The sequence below is a fragment of the Balaenoptera borealis genome (genome assembly GCF_965194805.1).
Source record: "Balaenoptera borealis genome assembly, chromosome: 2".
NCBI classification, from domain to species: domain Eukaryota; kingdom Metazoa; phylum Chordata; class Mammalia; order Artiodactyla; family Balaenopteridae; genus Balaenoptera; species Balaenoptera borealis.
Window position 1 is genome coordinate 62,875,155 of NC_138867.1, and position 12,632 is coordinate 62,887,786.

The following is a 12,632-nucleotide window of genomic DNA, read 5'->3' on the forward strand; positions in this document are numbered from 1 at the left end:
GTGCACTGGCTTAGTTGCTCCGAGGCATGTGGGATCCTCCCAGACCAGGGCTCAAACCCGTGTCCCCTGCATTGGCAGGCAGATTCTTAACCACTGCGCCAGCACAGAAGTCCTAATGATGCCTATCTTAACATCTCAGTCTACGTCACGTTATGTTATTTGCTTTCATAGGACCACGTTCCTTTCCTACATAGCACTAACCATAATGTAATTATTTCTTTTTTTTTCACTTTAATTTTTTGGTCACACCACATGAGGCATGCGGGATGCAGGATCTTAGTTCACCAACCAGAGATCAAAACCATGCTCCCTGCAGTGGAAGCGTGGAGTCTTAACCACTGGACCACAAGGGAAGTCCCCATAGTGTAATTATTTCATCATCTGTCTTTCCCACAAGACTATAAGCTCCAAGAGAACCAAGGCCATGTCTGTCTATTTTGCCCATCATTGTACAACGTGAACAAACCCTGTGATGTAGCAGACACTCACATTTGACAAATATTTATTGACATGGCACTGTGTGCCAACAAATATAATCTGTTGAATAAGTAATCCTCATTTTCAATGGTCATTTGACAATTTGTCTGATATATACTATCATATATCATTTAACCAATCCCTATTGTTGGACATTTAGATCATTTACAATCTGTCACCATTATTAATAATGCCTCAATGAGTATCTTTGTGTGCATAACATTTTCAATGTTTACAATTATTTCCCTAGAACTCTTTCCCAGGAACAGTTGGATCAAAAGGCAAACACATTCTTATGGCACCTAACACATACTTCCAAAATGTTTTCCAATTTATGTTGCCACAAGCAATAACTTGGTGTACCAATTCCCTTCTTTAAAAAGGTTTTTGTTAAGTTACTAATAGATATAGAATATTTTATTGTTTTAATCTGCATTTTTAGTTTTAGGTTGAATATTTTTCTTCTGTGTATTATTTGTAGTATTTACCATACTATCATGATGATGGTATTATGAGAACGGACTAAACTAATGCAGTAGATAAATACATGGATGTGCTATACAAAAATCAATTTGAAAACATGAATACACTTTTAGTTACTGCAATCATCAAGTGAATCTGTATTTTCCATGACAATTCTGTTAGTTGGTATTAAATTCAGCTACAAGTCGTAGAAATGCCAAAGTAATTGTACCATAATAGAAGTTGATTTCTCTCCCAGGTAAGTGGTCTAGAGCTGTTATGGCACTCCACAGACCCTGGCTCCTTCCATACAGATGTACTCTGTGTGGCCTCTACCTTGCAGCCCAAGACAGCAGCATCTTTGTTCCAGGCAGCAGGACAGATAAAGGGATGAAGAAGAGGAGGCAAATGGTGTGTGCCACCTGTCTCTTAAGAATGTTCTCCAAGGAGGAGCTTCAAGATGGCGGAAGAGTAAGACATGGAGATCACCTTCCTCCCCACAAATACATCAGAAATACAACTACATGTGTAACAACCCCTACAAAACACCTACTGAACATTGGCAGAAGAACGCAGACCACCCAAAAGGGTCTTGGTGCTCCGACCGGGTGTCAGGCCTGTGCCTCTGAGGTGGGAGAGCCGAGTTAAGGACACTGGTCCACCAGTGACCTCCCAGCTCCACATAATATCAAACAGCGAAAATCTACCTGAGATCTCCATCTCAACACCAAGACCCAGCTCCACTCAACGACCAGCAAGCTCCAGTGCTGGACACCCTATGCCAAAAAACTACCAAGACAGGAACACAACCTCACCCATTAGCAGAGAGGTTACCTAAAATCATACAAAGGTCACAGTCCTTTGGGGTCAAAACACACCACCAGACGCAGACCTGCCCACCAGAAAGACAAGATCCAGCCTCATCCACCAGAACACAGGCACTAGTCCCCTCCAACAGGAGGTCTACACAGCCCACTTGAACCAACCTTAGCCACTGGGGGCAGACACCAAAAACAACGGGAACTACGAACTTGCAGCCTGCGAAAAGGAGACCCCAAACACAGTAAGTTAAGCAAAATGAGAAGACAGAGAACACACAGAAGATGAAGGAGCAAGGTAAAAACCCACCAGACCAAGCAAATGAAGACGAAATAGGCAGTCTACCTGAAAAAGAATTCAGAATAATGAGAGTAAAGATGATCCAAAATCTTGGAAATAGAATGGAGAAAATACAAGAAACGTTTAACAAGCACCTAGAAGAACTAAAGAGCAAAAAAACAATGATGAACAACACAATAAATGAAATTTAAAATTCTCTAGAAGGAATCAATAGCAGAATAACTGAGGTAGAAGAACAGATAAGTGACCTGGAAGATAAAATAGTGGAAATAACTACTGCAGAACAAAATAAAGAAAAAAGAATGAAAAGAACTGAGGACAGTCTCAGAGACCTCTGGGACAACATTAACACACCAATATTCGAATTACAGGGGTCCCAGAAGAAGAAGAGAAAAAGAAAGGGACTAAGAAAATATTTGAAGAGATTATAGTTGAAAACTTCCCTAATATGGGAAAGGAAATAGTTAATCAAGTCCAGGAAGCGCAGAGAGTCCCATACAGGACAAAGCCAAGGAGAAACACGCCAAGACACATATTAATCAAACTATCAAAAATTAAATACAAAGAAAATATATTAAAAACAGCAAGGGAAAAACAACAAATACATACAAGAGAACCCCCATAAGGTTAACAGCTGATCTTTCGGCAGAAACTCTGCAAGCCAGAAGGCGGTGGCAGGACATATTTAAAGTGATGAAAGGGAAAAACCTACAACCAAGATTACTCTACCCAGCAAGGATCTCATTCAGATTCGACGGAGAAATTAAAATCTTTACTGAAAAGCAAAAGCTAAGAGAGTTCAGCACCACCAAACCAGTTTTACAACAAATGCTAAAGGAACTTCTCTAGGCAGGAAACAGGAGAAGGAAAAGACCTACGATAACAAACCCTAAACAATTAAGAAAATGGTAAGAGGAACATACATATCAATAATTACCTTAAATGTAAATGGATTAAATGCTCCAACCAAAAGACACAGAATAGCTAAATGGATATAAAAACAAGACCCGTATACATGCTGTCTAAAAGAGACCCACTTTAGACCTAGGGACACATACAGACTGAAAGTGAGGAGATGGAAAAAGATATTCCATGCAAATGGAAATCAAAAGAAAGCTGGAGTAGCAATTCTCGTATCAGACAAAACAGACTTTAAAACAAAGACTAACACAAGACACAAAGAAGGACACTACATAATGATCAAGGGATCAATCCAAGAAAAAGATATAACAATTGTAAATATTTATGCACCCAACTTAGGAGCACCTCAATACATAAGGTGCTGTATATGCTAACAGACATAAAAGGGGAAATCAACAGTAACACAGTAATAGTAGGGGACTTTAACACCCCACTTTCACCAATGGACAGATCACCCAAAATGAAAATAAGGAAACACAAGCTTTAAATGACACATTAAACAAGATGGAATTAATTGATATTTATAGGACATTCCATCCAAAAAAAACAGAATACACTTTCTTCTCAAGTGCTCGTGGAACATTCTCCAGGATAGATCATATCTTGGGTCACAAATCAAGACTTGGTAAATTTAAGAAAACTGAAATCGTATCAAGTATCTTTTCCAACCACAACACTATAAGACTAGATATCAATTACAGGAAAAAATCTGTAAAAATACAAACACACGGAGGCTAAACAATACACTACTTAATAAACAAGAAATCACTGAAGAAATCAAAGAAGAAATCAAAAAATACCTAGAAACAAATGACAATGGAAACATGATGACCCAAAACCTTTGGGATGCAGCAAAAGCAGTTCTAAGAGGGAAGCTTATAGCAATACAATCCTACCTTAAGAAACAAGAAACATCTCAAACAACCTAATCTTACACCTAAAGCAATTAGAGAAAGAAGAACAAAAAAAAAAACCCCCAAAATTAGCAGAAGGAAAGAAACCATAAAGATCAAAGCAGAAATAAATGAAAAAGAAATGTAGGAAACAATAGCAAAGATCAATAAAACTAAAAGCTGGTTCTTTGAGAAGATAAACAAAATTGATAAACCATTAGCCAGACTCATCAAGAAAAAAAGGGAGAAGACTCAAATCAATAGAATTACAAATGAAAAAGGAGAAGTCACAACTGACACTACAGAAATACAAAGGATCATGAGAGATTACGACAGGCAACTATATGCCAATAAAACGAACAACCTGGAAGAAATGGACAAATTCTTACAAAAGCACAACCTTCCAAGACTGAACCAGGAAGAAATATAAAATATAAACAGACCAATCACAAGCACTGAAATTGAAACTGTGATTAAAAATCTTCCAACAAACAAAAGCCCAGGACCAGATGGCTTCACAGGCGAATTCTAGCAAACATTTAGAGAAGAGCTAACACCTATCCTTCTCAAACTCTTCCAAAATATAGCACAGGGAGGAACACTCCCAAACTCATTTGACAAGGCCACCATCACCCTGATACTAAAACCAGACAAAGATGTCACAAAGAAAGAAAACTACAGGCCAATATCACTGATGAACATAGATGCAAACATCCTCAACAAAATACTAGCAAACAGAATCCAACAACACATTAAAAGGATCATATGGGGCTTCCCTGGTGGCGCAGTGGTTGAGAATCTGCCTGCCAATGCAGGGGACACGGGTTTGAGCCCTGGTCTGGGAAGATCCCACATGCCGTGGAGCGGCTGGGCCCGTGAGCCACAACTACTGAGCCTGAGCATCTGGAGCCTCTGCTCTGCAACAAGAGAGGCCGCGATAGTGAGAGGCCCGCGCACCGCAATGAAGAGTGGCCCCCACTCGCCGCAACTGGAGAAAGCCCTCACACAGAAACGAAGACCCAACACAGCCAAAAATAAAAATAATAAATAAATAATAAATAAAAAAATTTAAAGAAAAAGGATCATACGCCATGATCAAATGGGGTTTATCCGAAGGAGTGCAAGGACCCTTCAATATACACAAATCAATCAATGTGATACACCATATTAACAAATTGAAGGATAAAAACCATATGATCACCTCAATAGATGCAGAAAAAGCTTTCGACAAAATTCAACACCCGTTTATGATTAAAAAAAAACCCTCCAGAAAGTAGGCATAGAGGGAACTTACCTCAACATAATAAAGGACATATATGACAAACCCACAGCAAACATCATCCTCAATGGTGAAAAACTGAAACCATTTCCACTAAGATCAGGAACAAGACAGGGTTGCCCACTCACACCACTATTATTCAACATTGCTTTGAAAGTTTTAGCCACAGCAATCAGAGAAGAAAAAGAAATAAAAGGAATCCAAATCAAAAAAGAAGAAGTAATACTGTCACTGTTTGCAGATGACATGATACTATACATAGAGAATCCTAAAGATGCTACCAGAAAACTACTAGAGGTAATCAATGAATTTGGTAAAGTAGCAGGATACAAAATTAATGCACAGAAATCTCTTGCATTCCTGTACACTAATGATGAAAAATCTGAAAGAGAAATTAAGGAAACACTCCCATTTACCACTGCAACAAAAAGAATAAAATACCTAGGAATAAACCTACCTAAGGAGACAAAAGACCTGTATGCAAAAAACTATAAGACACTGATGAAAGAAATTAAAGGTGATACAACCAGATGGAGAGATATTCCATGTTCTTGGATTGGAAGAATAAGCACTGCAAAATGACTATACTACCGAAAGCAATCGACAGATTCAATGCAATGCCTATCAGACTACAACTGGCATTTTTCACAGAACTAGAACAAAAAAATTCTCAATTTGTATGGAAACACAAAAGACCCCGAATAGCCAAAGCAATCTTGAGAAAGAAAAACGGAGCTGGAGGAATCAGGCTCCCTGACTTCAGACTATACTACAAAGCTACAGTAATCAAGACAGTATGGTACTGGCACAAAAACAGAAATATAGATCAATGGAACAGGATAGAAAGCCCAGAGATAAACCCACGCACATATGGTCACCTTATCTTTGATAAAGGAGACAAGAATATACAATGGAAAAAAGACAGACTCTTCAATAAGTGGTGCTGGGAAAACTCACAGCTACATGTAAAAGAATGAAATTAGAATACTCCCTAACACCATACTCAAAAATAAACTGAAAATGGATTAAAGACCTAAATGTAAGGCGAGACATTATCAAACTCTTAGAAGAAAACACAGGCAGAACACTCTATAACATAAATCACAGCAAGATCCCTTTTGACCCACCTCCTAGAGAAATGGAAATAAAAACAAAACTAAACAAATGGGACCTAATGAAACTTAAAAGCTTTTGCACAGCAAAGGAAACCATAAACAAGACGGAAAGACAACCCTCAGAATGGGAGAAAATATTTGCAAATGAAGCAACTGACAAAGGATTAATCTCCAAAATTTACAAGCAGCTCATGCAGCTCAATAACAAAAAAACAAACCACCCAATCCAAAAATGGGCAGAAGACCTAAATAGACATTTCTCCAAAGAAGATATACAGATTGCCAACAAGCACATGAAAGAATGCTCATCATTAATCATTAGAGAAATGCAAATCAAAACTACAATGAGATATCATCTCACACCAGTCAGAATGGCCACCATCAAAAAATCTACAAACAATAAATGCTGGAAAGGGTGTGGAGAAAAGGGAACCCTCTGGCACTGTTGGTGGGAATGTAAATTGATACAGCCACTATGGAGAACAGTATGGAGGTTCCTTAAAAAACTAAAAATAGAAACTACCATACGACCCAGTAATCCCACTACTGGGCATATACCCTGAGAAAACCATAACTCAAAAAGAGTCATGTAGCACAATGTTCACTGCAGCTCTATTTACAATAGCCAGAACATGGAAGCATCCTAAGTGTCCATCAACAGATGAATGGATAAAGAAGATGTGGCACATATATACAACAGACTATTACTCAGCCACAGTAATAAACAAAATTGAGTGAGTTATTTGTAGTGAGGTGGATGGACCTAGAGTCTGTCATACAGAGAGAAGTCAGAAAGAGAAAAACAAATACCGTATGCTAACACATATATATGGAATCTAAAAAAAAAAAAAAAAAAAAAAAGGTCATGAAGAACCTAGGGGCAGGACAGGAATAAAGACACAGACCTACAGATCAAGAAAGATAACGTTACCCATCCCCATTAATTTCTCTTGCTCCCCCTTTCAGTTGCTCCATTGCCCACCTGCCCCATCACACACACACACCATGGGCAACCACTGTCCTCTTTTCTAACTGAACAGATTATCTTTGCTCGTTTTTGCACTCTATACAAATGGAATCATACAGCAGGAACTCTTTTGCCTCTGGCTTCTTTTTTTTTTTTTTTTTTTTTATACATACATTTTAATTGTAGTATAGTCAATTATATAAATATTTCTTCTCTATTATTAATTAATTAATTAATTTATTTATTTATGGCTGTGTTGGGTCTTAGTTTCTGTGCGAGGGCTTTCTCTAGTTGCGGCGAGCGGGGGCCACTCTTCATCGCGGTGCGCGGGCCTCTCACCATCACGGCCTCTCTTGTTGCGAAGCACAGGCTCCAGACGCGCAGGCTCAGCAGTTGTGGCTCACGGGTCCAGGTGCTCCGCGGCATGTGGGATCCTCCCAGACCAGGGCTCGAACCCGTGTCCCCTGCATTGGCAGGCAGACCCCCAACCACTGCGCCACCAGGGAAGCCCGCCTCTGGCTTCTTTTGCTCATCATGATGTAGTATAATTCATCCATATTGTTGTGTGTAGTTGTGGGGCATTCATTCTTATTGTAGAGTAGTATTACACTGCATGAATACACCATATTTATTCATTCATTCTACTGTAGGACATTTGCATAGAATCCAGTTGTTTCTGCTGAGTAGATACCTAGGATTGGAATTGCTAGGTCACAGAGTATGCATTTGTTCAGCTTTATGAGATATGAGCAAACTATTTTCCAATGTGGTTGTACCAATTTACACTCTCACCAGCTGTGTATGAGTGTTCTAGTTGCTCCAAATCCTTATCCAACACTTGATATTTTGTGTTTTCATTTTAGCAGTTCTGATGGCTAAAATATTTTGTTGTGGTTTTAATGTATAGTTCTTTGATGACTAAAGAAGTTGAGTACCTTGTAAAATGTTTATTGGTCTTTTGGATAATCTCTTTTATGAGATGCCTGTTCAATTATTTGCCTATTTTGCGATTGAACTGTCTTTTTCTTACTGATTTATAGACATTCTTTATGTATTCTGAGTATGTGTCTATTTCATTTACATATTGAGAACATCTTTCACTCTGAAAAAAAAAAAAAAAAGACGCAGACCTACTAGAGAATGGATGTGAGGACACGGGGAGGGGGAAGGGTAAGCTGGGACAAAGTGAGAGAGTGGCATGGACATATATACACTACCAAATGTAAAACCGATAGCTAGTGGGAAGCAGCTGCATAGCACAGGGAGATCAGCTCGGTGCTTTGTGACCACCTAGAGGGGTGGGATAGGGAGGGTGGGAGGGGGGGAGGCGCAAGAGGGAAGAGATATGGGGATATATGTATATGTACAGCTGATTCACTTTGTTATAAAGCAGAAACTAACACACCACTGTAAAGCAATTATACTCCAATAAAGATGCGAAAAAAAAATTTTTTTTACATGTTTTCCAGAAGTTGCCACAAGATATTTCTATTGACAATCCATAGCCTAGAACTTAGTCACAGGAATACAGGCAGCTGCAAGGGAAGCTAAGGAATGTAGCCTCTATTTGGGGTAGTCAAATGCCCAATTAAAATTCTATTTCTACTGGTCGTTACCAAGGGGGAGGAGGGTGGGAGAGGGTTGGATTGGGAGTTTGGGATTAGCAGATGCAAACTGGTGTATACAGAATGGATAAACAACAAGGTCCTACTGTATATAGCACAGGGAACTATATTCAATATCCTGTGATAAACCATAATGGAAAAGAATATGAAAAAGAATGTATATATATGTATAACTGAGTCACTTTGCTGTACAGCAGAAATTAACACATTATAATTCAACTATACTTCAATAAAAATAAATTTTTAAAAATTCTATTTCTGATGACAAAGATGAATACTGAGGAACTACTACTAGCCTCTGCCACAGTAATGTAATACAGTTCAAATACTCTACAAATAACTTACAGATGTTCATTTTTAAATATTACAAATCTCATCAACTCTAACCAGAGCTTCTGCAGATGCAATCATAACCAGTTGACTAAAACATGGATCACATTTCATCACAAATTTATTCTCCTTATTTTAAATGCCCCTGCAACAACTAGACTTCTTTGAGTCCTCTGAACATGTGCGTAAAATAGCCACAGAGTTGGGCTTCCCTGGTGGCGCAGTGGTTGAGAGTCTGCCTGCCAATGCAGGGGACGAGGGTTCGAGCCCTGGTCTGGGAGGATCCCACATGCCGCGGAGCGACTGGGCCCGTGAGCCACAATTGCTGAGCCTGCACGTCTGGAGCCTGTGCTCCGCAACAAGAGAGGCCAATAGTGAAAGGCCCGCGCACCGCAATGAAGAGTGGCCCCCGCTTGCCGCAACTAGAGAAGGCCCTCTCACAGAAACGAAGACCCAACACAGCCATAAAAATAAATAAATAAATAAAATTTAAAAAAAAAAAAAAAAAATAGCCACAGAGTCAGGCTGCAAACAATGGACCAAATCCATCATCCCACAAATCTAGCCACTGTCTATTTCAACTTTTTTCTTTTCCTTTATAATACATATTTTCTGTTGGGACAACTAGAAAAACTCCAAAATTGACATTTATTCTCATTTATTGAACATCTACTATATATCAGGCTAATAGGTAATTAGCAGAAACAAAAAAAGATGTGAATAAATTGACAAATAGAATAATGAGATTCAAATTAAATATGACACTGTTTACAGCAACAGGGATTTAAAAATCACCCAAATGGGAAAGACATAGTTAAAGCATCAGATAGCAAAAATCACTCATGGAATTGTAAAAACATAAATAAACATTAATAAACAAACAAAAATTCTATAAATAAAGACACTGGCAGGTCTTACGTGTTTTTACCTCATGTGTATTATATATACTACCTCCTGACAGCACAATCTTTCTTTTTTCTTAACAATAGTCAGCAAAAAATTGGCATTCACTTAGGACTACTAATTGATCAATGTGAATGAACTTCCTCAAAAATGGGTTTTGCTGGGACTTCCCTGGTGTTGCAGTGGCTAAGAATCCGCCTCCCAATGCAGGGGGCACGGATTCAATCCCTGGTCCAGGAAGATCCCACATGCCGCGGAGCAACTAAATCCGTGCGCCACAACTACTGAGCCTGCACTTTAGAGCCCGCGAGCCACAACTACCCAGCCTGCACGCCTAGAGCTTGTGTTCTGCAACAAGAGAAGCCACAGCAATGAGAAGCCCACGCACCACAATGAAGAGTAGCCCCCGCTCACGGCAACTAGAGAAAGCCCACGCGCAGCAACGAAGACCCAACGTAGCCAAAAATAAATTAAAAAAAAAAAAAATGGGTATTGCATTGCAATCACTTCTCAAATGCTACCTTTACTCTAAGGTGGCTCTGTCAGTGTGACTAATCCTTCTATGGGTTTTTAAGGTTAACCCAAAAAGGACATATTTTCACTGCCATAGATGCATATTACTATACGCCTTTTTGTTAAGTTTGTTATTTGCTTTCACCCTATAATCCTATTGCCCATCATAATGTAATGTAAAATTTTAGACATTTTATGTTGTACACATCCTGCCTCTTGAGAGGAAAAAAACATTGCCTGGCTACATACAGAAAAGAAACATCTTGGTAAGGTAGATTATAGAAAATAAGATATTTTGAGCCATTATTCTTTCTGTGTAATTACTACAAAAATCAGTAAAAAGGGAAAAATAAATGATAAAATTATGGTTCTGAAGGACAAATGGAGGTAACTGTAAATTACCCTGTAGGATTCTTAGTTCTAGTGAACTGTGATGTCCCTAAAAGCCCCCAGATGGCATTATAGCCTTGATTTTCCTAAGTCATTTGTTTTCATATGGCACAGATCAGAAACTACTTTAACAAGAAATTCCCTTTACTCCAATGATAAATATGGATATAAAAAATACGACTTTCTTAATCTGTTTATTCTTCACTTTGAGTAGGTTCTCAATTCTGAAGTAGTTATGAATTTGATTTGTGTTTTGATTAAGAGAAAGCATTTTTCAAAATAAAATAGTTCATAACCCAAAACTTCCAGAAAGAACAAAATGTAAATTTCTTTTTCAGGGATACTACTTCATCTGTAAGAATCCAATAACGTAAGTTTAAATAAATACGTATGCACAATACAAATTCAATCCCAAGTGAATAATCTCAGTGAAAAAGAGAACTTTATTAGCAACTGTCACTAATTCTCTGTGACCTCTGAAAAATTATTAATTTTCTTAGACTCAGTTTCTCTGAATTCAAAGCAAGAACACTACTTTTCTTAAACTGAAAAACACCTTTGAAATCTTTAGCTAAATGCTAGGAGCAGGTGTGAACAGGCATGCTTTTCAGCTAATATTAAATAATGGAATTTGTGTATTCAATAAATATAATGTCAGGCATGGGATCAATGTAATTTAACAGTAAATTACTGTAATGAATACTAAAATGAAAATAATTTTTATTAAAATGTGCTTCCCAGTTATTTACATTCAGCAAAATAAACTTGTTTAAATTGCAGCTCTATGTACCTGCATATATAAGTTTTTAACACCACAACCTTCTACAAGTTATTCTGAAAGTACGTGATACGAAATTTATCAAACTATACTTGAGTAGCAGACATCATAATCGATTCTACGGTATCACTTTCTAAGGATATGAATTTTTATATATACTTTATTTACTAAATAATCAACATAATTAAGTTGAAGGTTCAGGCTGCAATTTAACTTGAAGACTTAGTCTTTGTTCTTTCCAAATTTAATCTACCCACTGCTGTATCAAATTATCTCTAACTTCAAATATCATAAGATATCACTTATATGTGGAATCTAAAAAAATTATACAAATGAACTTATTTACAAAACAGAAATACTCTCACAGACATAGAAAACAAACTTATGGTTACCAAAGGGGAAAGGAGTAGGAGGGATAAATTAGGAATTTGGGATTCACAGATACACACTACTATATATAAAATAGGTAAACAACAAAGACCTACTCTACAGCACCGGGAACTATATTCAATATCTTGTAATAACCTATAATGGAAAGGAATCTGAAAAACAATATATATACACACACACATATATGTAAAATAATCACTTTGCTGTACACCTGAAACACTGTAAATCAACTATACTTCAATTAAAAAAAGAAAAAATTATCTCTAACTTAATGTACTAAGCAATTCAAACAAAATTATATTTATTGAGAGGTAATGATTTAAGATTCAACTTGAAAACAGATTCTTGTGAAGACTTATGCCAGATTTAAAATTTTTTTCTAAAACAATATTGATACAAACAGCCTAGTTTGCATCTAGATTAGGTAATTTAAAAGACTTTTTAACCTTTAATTTTCATCTTTATTAAAT

General features: G+C 37.5%; 1 long non-coding RNA gene across 1 annotated transcript in view; it reads left to right on the top strand.

Annotated features, from left to right (window-relative positions):
• Window positions 1-4,969: 4,969 nt before the first annotated feature.
• The window catches only part of LOC309622610, a 385,320-nt gene continuing 377,657 nt past the window's right edge, over window positions 4,970-12,632 (top strand). Inside the window, exon 1 of the long non-coding RNA XR_014241026.1 lies at window positions 4,970-6,850. This is a non-coding gene — a long non-coding RNA (uncharacterized lncRNA). The remainder of the gene's footprint in view (window positions 6,851-12,632) is intronic.